Source organism: Pleurodeles waltl, chromosome 3_1 (assembly GCF_031143425.1).
Source record: "Pleurodeles waltl isolate 20211129_DDA chromosome 3_1, aPleWal1.hap1.20221129, whole genome shotgun sequence".
Classification (NCBI taxonomy): Eukaryota; Metazoa; Chordata; class Amphibia; order Caudata; family Salamandridae; genus Pleurodeles; species Pleurodeles waltl.
The window spans coordinates 591,590,557-591,606,538 of record NC_090440.1 but is presented as its reverse complement, the minus strand read 5'-3'; positions in this window follow the sequence as shown (position 1 = coordinate 591,606,538).

Here is a 15,982-nt window from a genome sequence, read left to right as displayed (position 1 = left end):
GCTCGAGAGAGTGTATTCTGCTCAAGTGGCTGAATTGGTCTCTCTTACTATGGCATGCCATGCCGCTGACAAACTTAAAGTGACTATCTACAGTATACTGACAGTAGATACGGATTTGGAATTTTCCATGATTTTGGCCAGTTGTGGTCACAGAGGGGTTTCATGACCTGTTCTGGTTCCCCAGTGAAAAATTGTGAAAAAATTAAGGAGTTGTTGCACGCGATTCAGTTACCTCTTGAAATTGCGTGGTGAAATGCAGCGCTCATGTTAAATCACAAGACTTTGTGTCAATGGGAAACGGATATGCAGATCAAGTCACAAGGTTTTGTGCATTGAACTGTATATCGTTCACGGATCAGTGGGAATTGCTACCGGAAACTGAAAATGAGACATGCACAGGTTACGCACTGAGGGCGGTTGACACAATGGAAGAGTTAAAATCGTTGCAAGGACGTGCCAGCAGAGAAGAGACTGGGCTGTTGTCAAGAAACACGTGAGGAAGTCGTGTTTGGAGCCACGGTGTAAGGAGCCATATCAAGTGGTACTGACAACTACTACTGCTGTGAAGTGTGTGGGGAATTCTGAACTGCGACCATGCCAGTCACACTAAGAAGGTGACGTGTCCAACTGATGAGGAACTTGAGTTGTCGAAAATAACAGATACAGAAAAGGAAGTCTCAGGGCCGGAGAGTAATCAAAGGGGAACTGAGACTGAAGGAGAGCCCGTTGAGGACGGCTTGGTCACTCAAACAGCAAACGAGATCCAGAAGGGTGACAGTGAGCCTATCTCAACTGAGGCCCCAGGAGAACCGACACAAAGAGAGGTTCTCCCAGAAACAGACAGTTAGGGGTTTGAAGTTGAACCCCTGACAGACCCTGAAGGAAAGGGAGGTGAAACAGAGGCAAGTCAAGGTGTTCAGACTCCTCCTGAGCCACTTGCAGATCCATCAAGAAAAACCACCATAGCACAAGAGGAGGACATTGAACAGCACCCTGAAAAGCCAAACAGCAAAACAATACTGAAAGGAGATAAGTGGCCAGAATCGCAAATTGAAAAAGGAAAAGTAGCCATCAATGAAACAAAAAAGGAAGAGGTCAATACCACAAGGAAGGAAGATTAGAGTGAAGGAGAATTGCAGGCTGACCGTGTAGGAGGCTGGACTGGCTTGTAGTGAGTACCAAGGGGTACATGCACCTTGCACCAGGCCCAGTTATCCCTTATTAGTGTATAGGGTGTCTAGCAGCTTAGGCTGATAGATAATGGTAGCTTAGCAGAGCAGCTTAGGCTGAACTAGGAGACGTGTGAAGCTACTACAGTACCACTTAGTGTCATATGCACAATATCATAAGAAAACACAATACACAGTTATACTAAAAATAAAGGTACTTTATTTTTATGACAATATGCCAAAGTATCTTAGAGTGTACCCTCAGTGAGAGGATAGGAAATATACACAAGATATATATACACAATAGCAAAAATATGCAGTATAGTCTTAGAAAACAGTGCAAACAATGTATAGTTACAATAGGATGCAATGGGGAAACATAGGGATAGGGGCAACACAAACCATATACTCCAAAAGTGGAATGCGAACCACGAATGGACCCCAAACCTATGTGACCTTGTAGAGGGTCGCTGGGACTATTAGAAAATAGTGAGAGTTAGAAAAATAACCCTCCCCAAGACCCTGAAAAGTGAGTGCAAAGTGCACTAAAGTTCCCCTAAGGACAAAAGAGTCGTGTTAGAGGAATAATGCAGGAAAGACACAAACCAGCAATGCAACAACTGTGGATTTCCAATCTAGGGTACCTGTGGAACAAGGGGACCAAGTCCAAAAGTCACAAGCAAGTCGGAGATGGGCAGATGCCCAGGAAATGCCAGCTGCGGGTGGCAAAGAAGCTTCGACTGGACAGAAGAAGCTGAGGTTTCTGCAGGAACGAAAAGGGCTAGAGACTTCCCCTTTGGTGGACGGATCCCACTTGCCTTGGAGAGTCGTGCAGAAGTGTTTTCCCGCCGAAAGAACGCCAACAAGCCTTGATAGCCGCAAATCGTTTGTCATTCGTTTTTGGACGCTGCTGGGGCCCAGGAGGGACCAGGAGGTCGCAAATTGGACCTGAAGAGAGAGGGGACGTCGAGCAAGACAAAGAGCCCTCACTGAAGCAGGTAGCACCCAGAGAAGTGCCAGAAACAGGCACTACAAGGATGCGCAAAACAGTGCTTGCCGAAGCTGCACAAAGGAGTCCCACGTCGCCAGAGACCAACTTAGAAAGTCGTGCAATGCAGGTTAGAGTGCCGTGGACCCAGGCTTGGCTATGCACAAAGGATTTCTGCCGGAAGTGCACAGGGGCCGGAGCAGCTGCAAAGTCGCGGTTCCCAGCAATGCAGCCCAGCGAGGTGAGGCAAGGACTTACCTCCACCAAACTTGGACTGAAGAGTCACTGGACTGTGGAGGTCACTTGGACAGAGTCGCTGGATTCAAGGGACCTCGCTCGTCGTGCTGAGAGGAGACCCAAGGGACCGGTAATGCAGCTTTTTGGTGCCTGCGGTTGCAGGGGGAAGATTCCGTCGACCCACGGGAGATTTCTTCGGAGCTTCTGGTGCAGAGAGGAGGCAGGCTACCCCCACAGCATGCACAAGCAGGAAAACAGTCGAGAAGGCGGCAGGATCAGCGTTACAGAGTTGCAGTAGTCGTCTTTGCTACTATGTTGCAGGTTTGCAGGCTTCCAGCGCGGTCAGCGGTCGATTCCTTATCAGAAGGTGAAGAGAGAGATGCAGAGGAACTCGGATGAGCTCTTGCATTCGTTATCTGAAGTTTCCCCAGAGACAGAGACCCTAAATAGCCAGAAAAGAGGGTTTGGCTACCTAGGAGAGAGGATAGGCTACTAACACCTGAGGGAGCCTATCAGCAGGAGTCTCTGACGTCACCTGGTGGCACTGGCCACTCAGAGCAGTCCAGTGTGCCAGCAGCACCTCTGTTTCCAAGATGGCAGAGGTCTGGAGCACACTGGAGGAGCTCTGGACACCTCCCAGGGGAGGTGCAGGTCAGGGGAGTGGTCACTCCCCTTTCCTTTGTCCAGTTTCGCACCAGAGCAGGGGCTAAGGGGTCCCTGAACCGGTGTAGACTGGCTTATGCAGAATTGGGCACATCTGTGCCCAACAAAGCATTTCCAGAGGCTGGGGGAGGCTACTCCTCCCCTGCCTTCACACCATTTTCCAAAGGGAGAGGGTGTCACACCCTCTCTCAGAGGAAGTTCTTTGTTCTGCCATCCTGGGCCAGGCCTGGCTGGACCCCAGGAGGGCAGCTGCCTGTCTGAGGGGTTGGCAGCAGCAGCAGCTGCAGTGAAACCCCAGGAAGGGCAGTTTGGCAGTACCAGGGTCTGTGCTACAGACCACTGGGATCATGGGATTGTGCCAACTATGCCAGGATGGTATAGAGGGGGCAATTCCATGATCATAGACATGTTACATGGCTATATTCGGAGTTACCATGGTGAAGCTACATATAGGTAGTGACCTATATGTAGTGCACGCGTGTAATGGTGTCCCCGCACTCACAAAGTTCAGGGAATTGGCTCTGAACAATGTGGGGGCACCTTGGCTAGTGCCAGGGTGCCCTCACACTAAGTAACTTTGCACCTAACCTTTACCAGGTAAAGGTTAGACATATAGGTGACTTATAAGTTACTTAAGTGCAGTGTAAAATGGCTGTGAAATAACGTGGACGTTATTTCACTCAGGCTGCAGTGGCAGGCCTGTGTAAGAATTGTCAGAGCTCCCTATGGGTGGCAAAAGAAATGCTGCAGCCCATAGGGATCTCCTGGAACCCCAATACCCTGGGTACCTCAGTACCATATACTAGGGAATTATAAGGGTGTTCCAGTAAGCCAATGTAAATTGGTAAAATTGGTCACTAGCCTGTTAGTGACAATTTAAAAGTAATGAGAGAGCATAACCACTGAGGTTCTGGTTAGCAGAGCCTCAGTGAGACAGTTAGGCACCACACAGGGAACACATACATGCACACCTATGAGCACTGGGGCCCTGTGTGACAGGGCCCCAGTGACACATACATATAGGCCACAACCTTATGAGCACTGGGGTCCTGACTAGCAGGGTCCCAATGACACATAACAAAACATACTGAAAACATAGTGTTTTCACTATGAGCACTGGGGCCTAGCCATCAGGATCCCAGTGAGACAGTGAAAACAGTGACAACCATCCTGACATACATTCACAAACAGGCCAAAAGTGGGGGTAACAAGGCTAGAAAGAGGCTACTTTCTCACACAACCCCCCCCCAAACGAAGGACAATAAGGCTAACCTTGGCCAGTTGAGACTTTATTGTCTAAGTGGTGATAAGTAGAGAGTAGCTCTGCAATAGACTGGTTACTCCCTTTATCATCCACTATATGGTTACTTCCCTGTGGGGATGTAAACCACCCTGTTTGAAGTTTTTTAGCTAAGCAACAATGTGAAGATGTATTTTCAGAGTTTCTATCAGTAAGTTTTAGTTTAGAGCAGTGGGAATTGTCCACTGAACCTATTTGTAGTGATGGAAATGCCAGACAGGGATGCTGTCTCAGAAAAGCCATAGCTGGGCAACAACTTTGTCCATATGGCTGGAAGAGAGAACAGGGATGCTGTTTCTCTTGGGTTGGAGCAGGGCAGGGATGCTGTCCTATCAGCTCCACACTAGGGCAGGGATGCTGTCCTAAGTGTTGTGAGGCAGTGCAGAGTTTCTGCACTAAAGTTTCTCTGGGAGGGTTGGAGGGATGCTCCATGTTAACTAAAATGGTGCTCTTTTTCTCACCAATGTTAGTTATCCCACAGAGAGGTACTTCCACCTCAGGGAGTACAGTTTTGCCAACTGATGATTCCCTTGGAACAGGTGCCACCCCAGGAGAGGTTTCTCCCACCACAGGAATGGTATCCTGAATGGTAGGGTGGTTAGGGGATACTGTGATACCCTTTTTACCTGTTGATGGAGAGGGTTCCTGAGTTTTCAGGCCTTCTCTCCTTTGCTTTTTCATTTCAGTAGAAATGAGAGGGAACAATTCCTCAGGGATGCCCAGCATGGCTGCATGGGCATAAAACTCTACATCAGCCCAACCTGAGGCCTCTAGGTCATTACCTAAGAGACAGTCTACAGGTAAGCTAGGTGATACCACCACCTGCTTAGGGCCAGTAACTCCACCCCAACTAAACTGAATTATAGCTAAGGTAAGAAACTTAGTGGAGTTATGGACATCAATAATCTTATACTGTTGTCCAATGATGTGTTGATCAGGGTGCACTAGGTTTTCAGTCACCAAAGTGAAACTGGCACCTGTGTCCCTGTAGGCCAAGGCCTCAACACCATTTATTGAAACTGTCTGCCTGTGCTTATCCATTGTAAGGGGACAAGCAGCCAGTGTGGCAAGGCCAATGCCACTAGGTGTGACAGAAACTGTCTTGGGAGTGACTACCCCAGTTTCTACTATGGACCCAAAAGTGAACCCAACTACACCCTTAACTTGACTGTTGCCAGCAGTCCCACCACTAGTACCACTACTGCTAGGGGCACTAGAGCTTGATGTATTAGTGGTGGTAGGCTCAGGGGGTTTACCTGGACAGGACTTATCCTATGGCCTCTGTTTTTACACACAAAGCACCAAGGCTTTTTAATGTGTGCAGATTGAGAAGAAGAGGAAGAATTAGTTTTATCCCCACCCTCTGAAGAGTGTTTAAGAATTGAAGTGGGATATTTGGTTTTACCCTTATCCCCATGCTTATCTTGAGATTTTTCACCATCTTTCTTCTAATTGCCATCTTTGTCACCCCCTGTATGAACTTTTTTGTTCACCCTTGTTCTGACCCATTTGTCTGCCTTCTTTCCCAATTCTTGGGGAGAGGTCAGATCAGAGTCTACCAGGTACTGGTGCAACAAATCAGACACACAATTATTAAGTATATGCTCTCTCATGATTGTGTTATACAGGCTTTCATAATCAGTAACTTTACTGCCATGTAACCACCCCTCCAAGGCCTTCACTGAATGGTCAATGAAATCAACCCAGTCTTGTGAAGACTCCTTTTTGGTCTCTCTGAACTTTATCCTGTACTGTTCAGTGGTTAAGCCATAACCATCCAGGAGTGCATTCTTAAGAACTGTAAAATTATTGCCATCATTTTCTTTCACAGTAAGGAGCCTATCCCTACCTTTTCCACTAAATGATAGCCATAGGATAGCAGCCCACTGCCTTTGAGGGACATCCTGTACAACACAGGCCCTCTCAAGTGCAGCAAACCACTTGTTAATGTCATCCCCCTCCTTATAAGGGGGAACTATCTTGTGCAGATTCCTGGAATCATGCTCTTTTGCAGGATGACTATGGGGAATACTGCTGCTGCCACCATGGGTATCTAAACCCAACTTCTGTCTTTCCTTCTCTAATTCAAAAGACTGTCTATCCAAATCCAGCTGTTGCTTTTTAAGCTTCAGTCTGGTTTGTTCCACCCTCAACTTATTGAGTTCCCTCTCTAACATTCTGTCATCAGGGTTGGTGGGAGGGACATTCCTAGAAACAGAGCTATGATGGGAATGAACAGAAGGAGACCTGTCCCTTACAGAAGCCACCCTAACAGCTTGGTTTACAGAAACATTACTACCAGTATGGTGAGAATAAATGCTTTTGCTATGATGTGAGACAACACTATTTGTATGGTGTGGCTCATCATCATTCCCAACTATGCTAGACTGTCTAGTAATGGGCAGGCTAGGAAGTTTCTTTCCTGAATCTTTTCCTGGGGGAGTCCCTGAATCAGATTGGGAACTATCAGGTACTTTTTCAACAGATGGGGCACCTATGGCCTTATCCTGTTCTCTAAGCATGTTAAGTAACAGTTCCAAGGAAGGATTTTTCCCTACACTCAAACCTCTCTCTATACAGAGACTCGTTGCTCTTTTCCAGCTAAGGTTGTCATATGCAAGTTTGGACAGATCAACACTTTGGCCTGTGCCAGACATTTTTTAGAGAGAGTTAAAGTGATACAAAAAGAAAAAAAGTTTTCAGAACTTTTTGGAAAGACAGAATATACTTTTTTAACTTTTAAGAACTTTTTGAAAGTTTAGAAGTACTTTTCAGCACTTAGAAAAGAGTGAAAAGAGGAAATGCAAAACTTTTTGCCTATGTGTATATACACTGACCTTGTTTTGTATATTTTTCTCTTATGAAAAGTACAATGACAAGAGTGGTAAGTAGTCTCAAGCACTTATCCCACCACTGCACAACCAATGTAGGAGGCTGGACTGTCTTGTAGTGAGTACCAAGGGGTACTTGCACCTTGCACCAGGCCCAGTTATCCCTTATTAGTGTATAGGGTGTCTAGCAGCTTAGGCTGATAGATAATGGTAGCTTAGCAGAGCAGCTTAGGCTGAACTAGGAGACGTGTGAAGCTACTACAGTACCACTTAGTGTCATATGCACAATATCATAAGAAAACACAATACACAGTTATACTAAAAATAAAGGTACTTTATTTTTATGACAATATGCCAAAGTATCTTAGAGTGTACCCTCAGTGAGAGGATAGGAAATATACACAAGATATATATACACAATAGCAAAAATATGCAGTATAGTCTTAGAAAACAGTGCAAACAATGTATAGTTACAATAGGATGCAATGGGGAAACATAGGGATAGGGGCAACACAAACCATATACTCCAAAAGTGGAATGCGAACCACGAATGGACCCCAAACCTATGTGACCTTGTAGAGGGTCGCTGGGACTATTAGAAAATAGTGAGAGTTAGAAAAATAACCCTCCCCAAGACCCTGAAAAGTGAGTGCAAAGTGCACTAAAGTTCCCCTAAGGACAAAAGAGTTGTGTTAGAGGAATAATGCAGGAAAGACACAAACCAGCAATGCAACAACTGTGGATTTCCAATCTAGGGTACCTGTGGAACAAGGGGACCAAGTCCAAAAGTCACAAGCAAGTCGGAGATGGGCAGATGCCCAGGAAATGCCAGCTGCGGGTGCAAAGAAGCTTCGACTGGACAGAAGAAGCTGAGGTTTCTGCAGGAACGAAAAGGGCTAGAAACTTCCCCTTTGGTGGACGGATCCCTCTTGCCTTGGAGAGTCGTGCAGAAGTGTTTTCTCGCCAAAAGAACGCCAACAAGCCTTGCTAGGCGCAAATCGTGCGTTTGGGGTTTTTGGACGCTGCTGGGGCCCAGGAGGGACCAGGAGATCGCAAATTGGACCTGAAGAGAGAGGGGACGTCGAGCAAGACAAAGAGCCCTCACTGAAGCAGGTAGCACCCAGAGAAGTGCCAGAAACAGGCACTACAAGGATGCGCAAAACGGTGCTTGCCGAAGCTGCACAAAGGAGTCCCACGTCGCCGGAGACCAACTTAGAATGTCGTGCAATGCAGGTTAGAGTGCCGTGGACCCAGGCTTGGCTATGCACAAAGGATTTCCGCCGGAAGTGCACAGGGGCCGGAGCAGCTGCAAAGTCGCGGTTCCCAGCAATGCAGCCCAGCGAGGTGAGGCAAGGACTTACCTCCACCAAACTTGGACTGAAGAGTCACTGGACTGTGGGGGTCACTTGGACAGAGTCGCTGGATTCAAGGGACCTCGCTCGTCGTGCTGAGAGGAGACCCAAGGGACCGGTAATGCAGCTTTTTGGTGCCTGCGGTTGCAGGGGGAAGATTCCGTCGACCCACGGGAGATTTCTTCGGAGCTTCTGGTGCAGAGAGGAGGCAGGCTACCCCCACAGCATGCACAAGCAGGAAAACAGTCGAGAAGGCGGCAGGATCAGCGTTACAGAGTTGCAGTAGTCATCTTTGCTACTATGTTGCAGGTTTGCAGGCTTCCAGCGCGGTCAGCGGTCGATTCCTTATCAGAAGGTGAAGAGAGAGATGCAGAGGAACTCGGATGAGCTCTTGCATTCGTTATCTGAAGTTTCCCCAGAGACAGAGACCCTAAATAGCCAGAAAAGAGGGTTTGGCTACCTAGGAGAGAGGATAGGCTACTAACACCTGAGGGAGCCTATCAGCAGGAGTCTCTGACGTCACCTGGTGGCACTGGCCACTCAGAGCAGTCCAGTGTGCCAGCAGCACCTCTGTTTCCAAGATGGCAGAGGTCTGGAGCACACTGGAGGAGCTCTGGACACCTCCCAGGGGAGGTGCAGGTCAGGGGAGTGGTCACTCCCCTTTCCTTTGTCCAGTTTCGCGCCAGAGCAGGGGCTAAGGGGTCCCTGAACCGGTGTAGACTGGCTTATGCAGAATTGGGCACATCTGTGCCCAACAAAGCATTTCCAGAGGCTGGGGGAGGCTACTCCACCCCTGCCTTCACACCATTTTCCAAAGGGAGAGGGTGTCACGCCCTCTCTCAGAGGAAGTTCTTTGTTCTGCCATCCTGGGCCAGGCCTGGCTGGACCCCAGGAGGGCAGCTGCCTGTCTGAGGGGTTGGCAGCAGCATCAGCTGCAGTGAAACCCCAGGAAGGGCAGTTTGGCAGTACCAGGGTCTGTGCTACAGACCACTGGGATCATGGGATTGTGCCAAATATGCCAGGATGGTATAGAGGGGGCAATTCCATGATCATAGACATGTTACATGGCCATATTCGGAGTTACCATGGTGAAGCTACATATAGGTAGTGACCTATATGTAGTGCACGCGTGTAATGGTGTCCCCGCACTCACAAAGTTCAGGGAATTGGCTCTGAACAATGTGGGGGCACCTTGGCTAGTGCCAGGGTGCCCTCACACTAAGTAACTTTGCACCTAACCTTTACCAGGTAAAGGTTAGACATATAGGTGACTTATAAGTTACTTAAGTGCAGTGTAAAATGGCTGTGAAATAACGTGGACGTTATTTCACTCAGGCTGCAGTGGCAGGCCTGTGTAAGAATTGTCAGAGCTCCCTATGGGTGGCAAAAGAAATGCTGCAGCCCATAGAGATCTCCTGGAACCCCAATACCCTGGGTACCTCAGTACCATATACTAGGGAATTATAAGGGTGTTCCAGTAAGCCAATGTAAATTGGTAAAATTGGTCACTAGCCTGTTAGTGACAATTTAAAAGTAATGAGAGAGCATAACCACTGAGGTTCTGGTTAGCAGAGCCTCAGTGAGACAGTTAGGCACCACACAGGGAACACATACATGCACACCTATGAGCACTGGGGCCCTGTGTGACAGGGCCCCAGTGACACATACATATAGGCCACAACCTTATGAGCACTGGGGTCCTGACTAGCAGGGTCCCAATGACACATAACAAAACATACTGAAAACATAGTGTTTTCACTATGAGCACTGGGGCCTAGCCATCAGGATCCCAGTGAGACAGTGAAAACAGTGACAACCATCCTGACATACATTCACAAACAGGCCAAAAGTGGGGGTAACAAGGCTAGAAAGAGGCTACTTTCTCACAGACCGCAAGTTCAAAAGAAAGAGAATTGCAAACAGAAGATATGCGGGTCCTAAATGGGCTTATGCGAAGACAGCCGAGTGGCAACAAGAGTTCTTTGCTTTTTGTTTTGATCGTGAAGTTCCAGGTCAATATTATGGTGCTTGAAATTGCTCACAAATAAGAGACTGTGTTAAGCTGAAAATTTGAATAAAGGGAAACCTGAGGAAAGAAACTAATGAAAAATTACCGGATGTGACACTGTTAACCTGAATTGACTTTTCAAAAAACCTGATTGTGACAAGCTGCTAACTGGATTTGACTAAGACCCTGGAGTGTATGGGAGAGCTGTAAATACTTGCTGGAAAAAGACTTTTCTTGGCTTCGCAGAGAAAAATTATTTTCTAACCATCCTCGTATTAGTTGATTACGTTTGTAGTACTTTACTTTCTGATTCTTTACAGATCATGCCTACGTCAGGAGATGACGTTGAGGGAAATAAGCGTTGTAAATATTTGGGTGTTGCTTTGGCTGTTGTGTGTGTGATAATCATTATAGCTATATTTGTGGAAATGCGTCTGGTAGATGAAAGTGAAGCTAACAATGCTACAGTTTCTGAAACTGCTACATTAACTCAGTGGGACAGGTTTGAGCAGGATGCCAAGTATTTGCATGGCGAGAGTAATGCTAAAGAAGAGCTGTCTACTAACGTTTTCTATCGCTTGTTGAGTGAATATGTTGACACCCTGGATGCAAAGGCTTGTTATGTGTGTACACAAATTCCTCTTTCAGTCAAGGAGGGAGTTCCCTATCACAGCTTGCCATTAACGTACGGGATTAGTTTTAGTCTGCTACTAACGCGTGTTGAAAAGTACCATCTTGCCTGGCATGTTACCCCCATTTTTCACTGTATATATGTTGTTTTAGTTGTATGTGTCACTGGGACCCTGGTAACCCAGGGCCCCAGTGCTCATAAGTGTGCCTGAATGTGTTACCTGTGTAGTGACTAACTGTCTCACTGAGGCTCTGCTAATCAGAACCTCAGTGGTTATGCTCTCTCATTTCTTTCCAAATTGACACTAACAGGCTAGTGACCATTTTTACCAATTTACATTGGCTTACTGGAACACCCTTATAATTCCCTAGTATATGGTACTGAGGTACCCAGGGTATTGGGGTTCCAGGAGATCCCTATGGGCTGCAGCATTTCTTTTGCCACCCATAGGGAGCTCTGACAATTCTTACACAGGCCTGCCACTGCAGCCTGAGTGAAATAACGTCCACGTTATTTCACAGCCATTTTACACTGCACTTAAGTAAGTTATAAGTCACCTATATGTCTAACCTTTACCTGGTAAAGGTTAGGTGCAAAGTTACTTAGTGTGAGGGCACCCTCGCACTAGCCAAGGTGCCCCCACATTGTTCAGAGCCAATTCCCTGAACTTTGTGAGTGCGGGGACACCATTACACGCGTGCACTACATATAGGTCACTACCTATATGTAGCTTCACAATGGTAACTCCGAATATGGCCATGTAACATGTCTATGATCATGGAATTGCCCCCTCTATGCCATCCTGGCATAGTTGGCACAATCCCATGATCCCAGTGGTCTGTAGCACAGACCCTGGTACTGCCAAACTGCCCTTCCTGGGGTTTCACTGCAGCTGCTGCTGCTGCCAACCCCTCAGACAGGCATCTGCCCTCCTGGGGTCCAGCCAGGCCTGGCCCAGGATGGCAGAACAAAGGACTTCCTCTGAGAGAGGGTGTTACACCCTCTCCCTTTGGAAAATGGTGTGAAGGCAGGGGAGGAGTAGCCTCCCCCAGCCTCTGGAAATGCTTTCTTGGGCACAGATGTGCCCAATTCTGCATAAGCCAGTCTACACCGGTTCAGGGGACCCCTTAGCCCTGCTCTGGCGCGAAACTGGACAAAGGAAAGGGGAGTGACCACTCCCCTGACCTGCACCTACCCTGGGAGGTGTCCAGAGCTCCTCCAGTGTGCTCCAGACCTCTGCCATCTTGGAAACAGAGGTGCTGCTGGCACACTGGACTGCTCTGAGTGGCCAGTGCCACCAGGTGACGTCAGAGACTCCTTGTGATAGGCTCCTTCATGTGTTGCTAGCCTATCCTCTCTCCTAAGTAGCCAAACCCTCTTTTCTGGCTATTTAGGGTCTCTGTCTCTGGGGAAACTTTAGATAACGAATGCAAGAGCTCATCTGAGTTACTCTGCATCTCTCTCTTCACCTTCTGCCAAGGAATCGACTGCTGACCGCGCTGGAAGCCTGCAAACCTGCAACATAGTAGCAAAGACGACTACTGCAACTCTGTAACGCTGATCCTGCCGCCTTCTCGACTGTTTTCCTGCTTGTGCATGCTGTGGGGGTAGTCTGCCTCCTCTATGCACCAGAAGCTCCGAAGAAATCTCCCGTGGGTCGACGGAATCTTCCCCCTGCAACCGCAGGCACCAAAAAGCTGCATTACCGGTCCCTTGGGTCTCCTCTCAGCATGACTAGCGAGGTCCCTCGAATCCAGCGACTCTGTCCAAGTGACCCCCACAGTCCAGTGACTCTTCAGTCCAAGTTTGGTGGAGGTAAGTCCTTGTCTCACCTCACTGGGCTGCATTGCTGGGAACAGCAACTTTTGCAGCTACTCCGGCCCCTGTGCACTTCCGGCGGAAATCCTTTGTGCACAGCCAAGCCTGGGTCCATGGCACTCTAACCTGCATTGCATGACTTTCTTAGTTGGTCTCCGGCGACGTGGGACTCCTTTGTGTGACTTTGGGTGAGCACCGTTTCACGCATCCTCGTAGTGCCTGTTTCTGGCACTTCTCCGGGTGCTACCTGCTGCTGAGAGGGCTCTTTGTCTTGCTCGACGTCCCTTCCCTCTCCTGGTCCAATTTGCGACCTCCTGGTCACTCCTGGGCCACAGCAGCGTCCAAAAACGCTAACCGCACGATTTGCATCTAGCAAGGCTTGTTGGCATTCTTTTGGCGGGAAAATACTTCTGCACGACTCTCCACGGCGAGCGGGATCCGTCCACCAAAGGGGAAGTCTCTAGCCCTTTTCGTTCCTGCAGAAACCGCAGCTTCTTCTGTCCAGTAGAAGCTTCTTTGCACCCGCAGCTGGCATTTCCTGGGCATATGCCCATCTCCGACTTGCTTGTGACTTTTGGACTTGGTCCCCTTGTTCCACAGGTACCCTAGATTGGAAATCCACAGTTGTTGCATTGTTGGTTTGTGTCTTTCCTGCATTATTCCTCTAACACGACTTCTTTGTCCTTAGGGGAACTTTAGTGCACTTTGCACTCACTTTTCAGGGTCTTGGGGAGGGTTATTTTTCTAACTCTCACTATTTTCTAATAGTCCCAGCGACCCTCTACAAGGTCACATAGGTTTGGGGTCCATTCGTGGTTCGCATTCCACTTTTGGAGTATATGGTTTGTGTTGCCCCTATCCCTATGTTTCCCCATTGCATCCTATTGTAACTATACATTGTTTGCACTGTTTTCTAAGACTATACTGCATATTTTTGCTATTGTGTATATATATCTTGTGTATATTTCCTATCCTCTCACTGAGGGTACACTCTAAGATACTTTGGCATATTGTCATAAAAATAAAGTACCTTTATTTTTAGTATAACTGTGTATTGTGTTTTCTTATGATATTGTGCATATGACACTAAGTGGTACTGTAGTAGCTTCACCCGTCTCCTAGTTCAGCCTAAGCTGCTCTGCTAAGCTACCATTATCTATCAGCCTAAGCTGCTAGACACCCTATACACTAATAAGGGATAACTGGGCCTGGTGCAAGGTGCAAGTACCCCTAGGTACTCACTACAAGCCAGTCCAGCCTCCTACATTGGTGGCAGCGGTGGGATAAGTGCTTTGAGACTACTTACCACTCTTGTCATTGTACTTTTCATTAGAGAAAAATATACAAAACAAGGTCAGTGTATATACACATAGCCAAAAAGTTTTGCATTTCCTCTTTTCACTCTTTTCTAAGTGCTGAAAAGTACTTCTAAACTTTCAAAAAGTTTTATACACATAGCCAAAAAGTTTTGCATTTCCTCTTTTCACTCTTTTCTAAGTGCTGAAAAGTACTTCTAAACTTGGCAGCGGTGGGATAACTGGGCCTGGTGCAAGGTGCAAGTACCCCTTGGTACTCACTACAAGCCAGTCCAGCCTCCTACAACGCGTTTCTATAATCAAGAAGAAGTGCAATATTTTTATTTGAATTATGATTTAGGGGGTCATTACAACAATGGCGGTAAAAGGCGCTTACCGCCGTGCAGAAGACCGCCAATACACCGCCACGGCCGCGGTAGACCGCCACAGCTATTATGACACACATCTTGGAATCCGCCGAAATTCAGACACCCACACAATACCGCCACACCAAAGGTTAGCGATAAACTGGCGAAAACAAAGCCTCCACCTCCACGCCAACAGAAACACACCCATGCCATTACGACCCACGAATCCACGCGGCGGTCTTACAACCGCGATATTCCATTGGCGGTACACACCGCAGCGCTCAAAATACACACACATCTCCAAAACACCGCCACATTGGACAATTCCAAATACACACACCTGACACACATACAAACAACACTCCCACACACCCAACACAATATAAAACACACCCCCACATCACCCACAAACCCCTACAACCTGAAATTCTGAGAGAAGGCGAGAGAGAGAGAGCACAGAATAGACAACCCCATCACACAGAGGCACACAACATCATCATCCACACAACATCCAAGCACAAAACACCACATACCACTACACTCACCACACTCATCACCACATACACCACCCCACACATCACACACACCACCCCATGTCACGCCAAAGACACCCCCGCTTCTCCGAGGAGGAGCTCAGGGTCATGGTGGAGGAAATCCTCCGGGTAGAGCCACAGCTATTTGGCTCACAGGTACAGCACACATCAAAAGTCAGGAAGATGGAGCTATGGCGCAGAATAGTGGACAGGGTGAACGCAGTGGGACAGCACCCAAGAAGTAGGGAGGACATCAGGAAGAGGTGGAACGACTTACGGGGGAAGGTGCGTTCCACGCTCTCCAGGCACCACATCGCAGTGCAGCGGACTGGCGGCGGACCCCCACCTCCTCCCCCACAACTAACAACATGGGAGAAGCAAGTCTTGACCATCTTGCATCCAGAGGGCCTCGGAGGAGTCGTTGGAGGAAAGGACACTGGTAAGTCAAATCTTAACTATCATATCCCCCACCCTACCTGCATGCTATCACACACCCCCACCCTCACACCCTCCCCTATCACCCAAACTCCTCACTAATCTACCCATGACACCAACCACCCATCCCAACACCAAGCCCTGCATGACACAACTAAGCATGGACACCCATCACTAAAGCATGCCCACTGCACATACCCAGAACACTCCCGCCAACCGTCAGCACACAAGCCCCCACACAGGAATGCCTGCACTGGGGTTCAAGCACACCCAACCATTGCACACCATGAAACACACACATGCAATAATTATGTTCTTATACCCCCACAGGAACCCGAAGGAATGTCACCACAC